Genomic DNA, 7500 nt, shown 5'->3' with positions numbered 1-7500 from the left:
TCCACGGTAAAGAAAAGCGTCAAAGAAGAAGAAGAAGAAAAAAAGGGAGAGAGTCAGAAAATAAAAAAGAAATTGGCTTTATTCCCAACTGATGTAAAATATCTCACGTACTACAGACTTGTTTTACGCTGATATAAGCAAATCGAGTTTACAGAACACACACATCTTTTAGTATTTTTCCTGAATTGGCGTTTTAAAAGGACAATGTAACTTTTCTGTGTCTTTTTTCTGTTTTCTTTTTTTTTTCTTTTTTTTTTTTTTTTTAAATTCCTGATCATATATCGCTGTTTCTTGTTTGTACTTAATGAAGAATATAGAAGACAAGGTTGGATAATTTTATAGATAATACGTTTTGTATTAATTCTAAATTTAGTTGTAAATAAATTAGTCATACTATAATTGCTTATAAATTTGCTTATCTTTCCTTTCACTCAGGATTATGGATCTTCTCACTTCTGGAACTATCCTTGTATCTATCTATCGATATCTACCTCTATCTATATCTCTATATCTATATCTATCTCTCTCTATATATATATACTTACATATAAATCCATCTATCTATCTATTTATTATATGTGTTTCATTCTCTGACTATATGTCTATCTCTCTCTCTCTCTCTCTCTCTCTCTCTCTCTCTCTCTCTCTCTCTCTCTCTCTCTCTCTCTCTCTATGTCTATCTCTCTTCATACAAACATACACAAACACACTTACATTCATACACAAACACACGTGCATGCACACACACACACACACACACACACACACACACACACACACACACACACACACACACACACACACACACACACACACACTCGCGCGCGCGTGCGTGTGTACATATTTGTATACATATCCATACATAAAATCTTCATTGCTTTGCCCTTCGTACTTTCTCTCTGTCTCTGTCTCTTGTGTGTGCATGCATGTGTATTTTTGTATGAATGTATGAATGAATGTGTGTTTGTGTATGTGTATATGAATCTCTGACACCTGATATATGTATATCTGTTTACATGTTCGACTTATTGATGGACAGAACAAGACTGTACACCATAATGAAAATGATAACCGGGTTCGGGAAGTATATCACATGCCATCCGTTTTCCTCACGCGAGTGCTGTCCCAAGGGGAAAATTTCTGACGTCATGAATACCCCTTTGTCTTCCCCCTACCTATTACCCCCCCCACCCCAACCCCCTTCTGACATCGTATTCCCGCCCCCTCCACGCCCACCACCCCGCCCACTACTCCGCCCATCTATTTCTCCTTCAAACAGTGATAATGACGCCGTAGAAGTGACAGCCGTGATTAAAGAATCATGTGACCTTTCCTCCTTCTCTCTTTTCCTTGATTTTCTTGTTCTGCTCTCTCTCTTTCCTTCCTTTCCTTCTATTTTTTCTTTTCCTTATTTTCCCCCCGTCCTTCTACGTTTCCATTTCTTGCTCTCATTCTTTTTCGTTTTCACGTATTTTCTCTCTCTTCATTTTTCTCTTTCCTCTCTTCCCTTCCACCCCGTGCCCTTTTAATCTCCTTCTCCCTTTTATCTCTCCTTCCTTTCATCCCTCCCCCTTTCCTTTCTTCATCTTCCCCTTCCCTTTTCCTAATCTTCTTCTCTCCTCTTCTCTTTTATCCGGTTTCCCCTCTTACTTTCCTCTATCCCTAAGGTGTTCTCTTCTCCCATTTTCCTCATATGTTCTCTTTCTCCATCTTTTCTTTCTTCCCCTTACAGCCTTTTCCCTCTTCATCCTCCTTTTTCATTTGCTATCTTCTCTTTTTTTCGTAATTGCTTATTCTATCCCTCCTCTTCCCCTTCTTTCTTATTTTCTGTCTTCCTTGCCTGCTCTCTGGCTTTTCGCCTTCTCCCCTCCTCTTCATCTCTCTGTCTCTTCGCTTCACATCTTCTCCCCTCTTTCACCCTTTTCTTTATCTGTTCTCCCTTTCTTCCCTTTATAACCACTTTCCTCTTCTTCATTTTCTCTTCGTCTCTTCCCCTTAATTTTTTTGCCCTCTTTCACCCTCTTTCACTTCTCTCCGTCTTTTCTTTTTGCACCCTCCCCTCTCTTCTCTTCTTTCTCTTATCTGCTCTCCGTCCCTTCCCCTTTCCCTCTTTCTCCTTCTCCCCCTTTTCCATATCTGCTTTCTGTCTCTTGCCCTTTCCCCTTTCCTCTACTTCCTCCTTTTCCTTCTTCCTCTCTTTCTCCTTTACTTTCCCTTTCCCTTCCTTCCCCCTTTCACCTGTTTTCCCTCACACCCTTTCCTCCTTTCCCTTTATCTTCTCTCTATCTTGTCCCCTTTCCTCTCTTTCCACTCTTTCCTGCTTTTCCTCTTTCCTCTCTCTCCTTTTCCCCTTTTCCTTATTTTCTTCCCTTTCCCTTTTTTCTCCTCTCCTCTCTTTCCTCCTTCCCCTTATCGTCTCTCTGCCTTATCCCCTTTCCTTATCTGCTCTGTGTCTTCCCCTCTCCTCCCTTTCCTCTTTTTCCTTATCTGTTCTCTCTGTTTTCCCCTTTCCTCTCTTACCTCCCGTTCCTCATCAGCTCTCCGTCTCTTCTTTTCTCTCTTTCCCCTTTATCATTATCTGCTCCGCGTCTCTTTCCCTTTTCTCCCTTTCCTTCTTCTCCTCATCAGATCTCTGTCTCTTCCCCATCCCTCCCTCTCCTCATATCCCTCATCATCTCTCCGTCTCTTTCCCACTTTCCTCTCTTTCTTCCTTTTCCTTATCTGCTCTCCGTCTCTTCCTCTTTCCTCTCTTTCTTCCTTTTCCTTATCTGCTCTCCGTCTCTTCCTCTTTCCTCTCTTTCTTCCTTTTCCTTATCTGCTCTCCGTCTCTTCCTCCCTTTCCTCTCTTTCTTCCTTTTCCTTATCTGCTCTCCGTCTCTTCACAGTAATTGCAGTTTCTTTTTATCTCGGGCGTCAAGTTCTTGTGCTTCCGCTGATTGCCCGGAGGATCACCAAGACACCGCCTGTCTGGGGGAAAGGAGGAAGGATGGAAGGATGGAAAGAAGAAAGGGAGGAAGGAAGGGAGGGAGGGAAGGAGGAAAGAAGGAAGAGAGGGAAGGGAGGGAAGAAGGGAGGGAGGAAGGAAGGGAGGGAGAGAAGGGAGGAAAGAAGGAAGGAAAATGGAAGGAAGGAAGGGAGTGAGGGAAAAAGGAAAGAAAGGAAGGAGGAAGGAAGTAAAAAGGGATGAGTGGAAAGAATGAAAAGAGGGACGGAGGAAAGAAGGAAGGGAGGAAAATAGAAAGGAGAATGGGGAAGAGGAGGAAAGGAGGGAAGGGGGGAAAGAAGGAAGGGATGAAATAAGAAAAGAAAGGGGAAAGGAGAGATGGATAGAAGGAGGAAAGAAGGAAAGAAAAAGGAAGTATAGGAGGAAAGAAGAGGCGGCGAATAAAATGAAAGAAAAAAGGAAGAAGGAACAAGAGGAGGAAGAGGCTGGAAAGAAAAGAAAAATAAGAAGGGAGAGAGAAGGGAGGGAGAGAGTGGGGGAAGGAATAAAGAATAAGGAAGGGGAGAGGAAAGAGGGAGGGTGGAGCAGACGGACGAGGATGATGAGGATGAGATGATGATGAGAGGATAAGGAGGAGAATAAGGAGGAGGAGGAGGAGAAGACGGAAGAGGAGACGGAGGAGAAGAAGGTGGAGGAGAAGGGAGAGAAGAAGAAGGAAAAGGGAGGAGAAGATCGAAAAAAAGGAATAGGAGGAAGAAGACTAAGAAGAGAGCATCAGAGGGGAAGAGAACAGGGTGAGGGGAAGGAAGGGAAAGGGGTGACGTGACACACCAGGTCTGCCTTAGAAGACGTTTGGAAGAAGAGGCGTCGGATAAGACTGGAAGAAAGGGAAGAGGGAGGGCCTTGAGGTGTACGTATTTCTGTCCTTGATGACGACGATTCTTATGTAAGCTTGATTAATACCAGGGATGAGAAGGAAGGACGTCTGTGTTAGGCCGCCTGGTGCCCCTTTGTAACATCTGGGAGTTTCATCTGTGGTAAAATTAGATGGACGAGGAGGAGAGGAAAAAAAAGATTGAGAGAGAAAAAAAGAAAAAGAAAATGGAAGGAGAAGACAGATAGAGAGAGAGAGAGAGGAAAAAAAGGGGGGGAGAGAAATACTCAACCACTGTTTGTTGAAGCTTTGAACCAGAGTCTAAAGCAGCTGGATGAAAAAAAGGAGGAAAAAAATAGAAGAAAAAGAAAAAAGGAAATATAGAGACAAAGAGAGAGAGAAAAAAAAATGCGAGAGAGAAAAAAATATGTTGCAAAGCAGAACAAAGGGGTGAGAAAGAAAGAAAGAAAACAAGAAAAGAATGGAAACAACAAGAGAAAAAAGAGAAAAAAAAAAGATAGAAAGACAACAAAAAACGGGAAAACCCAAAGGAACTGGAGGGGAGACTTAATCAAGGACGAAAATATCTTTGGTAACACCTAAACAAGAGAGCCAAGAATATCACTTAGCTAAGCGTTTCTTCTCTTGTGGCTCTGCTTTTTCTTCTTTTTTTCTTCTTTTCAGTCCTGTATTTTCTCCAGTTCCTTCTTTTCTTGTCAGTGGTTCTTCTTTGGTTCCACTTTCGTTTCGTATTTATTTGAGTTTATTTTTGTGTGTAATTTCGTTTAGTGTTCCTTGACGTTGTTGATGCCGGCTTTCATTATCTGATTCGTTTTTCCTTTGTTTATCTTATCTCTATCTTTTTATTACCATTATCCACATTTATTATATTCTCATATTATTGAATAATCGTGATGGTCTTGAAAGCGTTGTTGACATACAAGTAAATGTTAAGCAAAATTAAGAAAGGATTACGATATCATCGTGTGCACTGTTGAAAGTCAAAATATTTGAACTTGATATATATATATATATATATATATATATATATATATATATATATATATATATATACACACACACACACACACCACACACACACACACACACACACACACACACACACACACACACACACACACACACACACACACACATATATATATATATATATATATATATATATATATATATATATATATATATATATATATATATATATATATGAGAAATAGACTAAGAGAGAGAGAGAGAGAGAGAGAGAGAGAGAGAGAGAGAGAGAGAGAGAGAGAGAGAGAGAGAGAGAGAGAGAGAGAGAGAGAGACAGAGACAGAGACAGAAGAGAGAGAGAGAGAGAGAGAGAGAGAGAGAGAGAGAGAGAGAGAGAGAGAGAGAGAGAGAGAGAGAGAGAGAGAAATCACATTTAAACAAAAGACTCCCTAAAAAGAAAAGAACGAAAGAAAGAAAGAAACAAACAAACAAACAAAGAAGAAGAAGAAGAAGAAGAAAAAAAAAAAACACACACACACACACCATTTTAGCACACCTTCGTGCCTATCATCATGAAAACTTAGACCAACCCATAAATATCGGCCAAGGGGAGCCTGCGAGGGGTGTGTGAGTCCATGAACAGCCTTGGCTCATAAGACACATAGGGTGCATGTTAGATTTACCGTCGCGAGCCAATAGTCATGATATTATCGTGATAACAGGAGTAATAAAGATATGATTTGATGTGGAAATGATGGTGGTAAAATAGATATTAGAGTCATAATGATATTGTCTGCTGTTATGGTTGTTGTTATTGTTAATCTTATTCTTCTGCGTATTGTTATTACCATTATCATCGTAATCATCGTTACTGTTGTTATTACTAATGGTAATTATTATTATTATCATTGTTAGTATCATTATTAGTATCATGAATATCATTCTCTTTCATTGTTATTATCATAATAATAATAATAATAATACTAATAACAATAATAATTATAATAATGATAATGATGATGATGATGATTATTATTATGGTTATTATTTATATTATTATTATTATTATTATTATTATCATTATAATAATAATAATAATAATATAAATAATAATAATAATAATAATAATTATTATTATTACTATTATTATTATCATCTTTCATTGTTATTATCATAATTACTATAATTTTTCATTGTTATTATCATTATCATTATAATTATTATTATTATTATCATTATCATTATTATTATCATTATCATTATTATTATTATTATTATTATCATTATTATCATTATTATTATTATGTTTACTATTATCATTATTATCACCATCATCCTTGTCGTCAGAGTTCTCATTAATAGTATTAGCATCATTAATATTATTACTTCTTTTCTTATTAGTACTATCATTATAATTCTTGTAATTATCATTATTATTATTACTATTATTATTATTATTATTATTATTATTATTATTATTATTATTATTATTATTACTATTATCATTATAATAATAATAATAATGATAATAATGATGATGATAATAATAATAATAATAATAATAATAATAATAATTATTATTATTATCATTATTACAATTATTATTATTATTATTATCATCGTCATCAACATTATCATCATCATCATCATCACCGTCATTAATAATAATAATAATAATAATGATAATGATAATAATAATAATAATAATAATAATAATAATAATATTATTATTATTATTATCATTATCATCATCATCATTATCACTACTAAGATTTGAAGTATCAATATCATCAATACTAATATTATCATTATTATTATGTACATTATGAATATAATTATTACTATTACCATTATTATTATCTTTTTTTTTACCATTCTCCTTCTTATTATTATTGTCGTTCTTATTCTGTTATTGTTGTTTTTGTAGTTTTTGTTGTCCTTGTTTCTCATTCTTCATGTTATTATTACTGTTATCATTAATATTATCATCAACCAATGAAATGATACAACCGATGTACATATTGTTATTATTATTATTATTAGTAGTAGTATTACATATTATTTATTATTATTAGTAGTATCGATGTCCATATTGTTATTATTATTAGTAGTATCATCATCACAATCACTAGAATCATCACCATCATCATCATCATCACCATCATCATTATCATCATCATTATCACCGTCATCATTATCATCTTCATCATCATCACCATCAAAATCATCATGTCCATCATCATTATCATCACCACTACCACTATCATCATCATTATCATCATCACCACCATCATGATCATCATTATCACCATCATCATCATCATCTCATCATCACCATCATCATCATCAATCATCATCATCACATCATTATCTCATCATCACCATCCTCACCATCATCATCATCATTATCATTTTTTTTATCCCAATCAGCATGCATGGCAAGAATACATGCCATACCCACTATAATACATGTTTATTTATTGCATTTACACATAGATGGCTCTGCAAGTGTTTGTCACCAAGGAGTCAGTTATTAGTCCTTCATATCTCACCTGTTTCCCCTTTTCCTTGACTTTTGGAAAGGGTCTTTTTCATTTTTTTCCTTTTAATAAGAAATTAATGATCATAACCTCAAATAACAATAATAACGGTATCGATATCAATTGCATTTAAAAGAAAAAACACATTTTCC

Source organism: Penaeus monodon, chromosome 2, assembly GCF_015228065.2.
Source record: "Penaeus monodon isolate SGIC_2016 chromosome 2, NSTDA_Pmon_1, whole genome shotgun sequence".
Classification (NCBI taxonomy): Eukaryota; Metazoa; Arthropoda; class Malacostraca; order Decapoda; family Penaeidae; genus Penaeus; species Penaeus monodon.
This window is presented reverse-complemented; position numbering follows the sequence as displayed.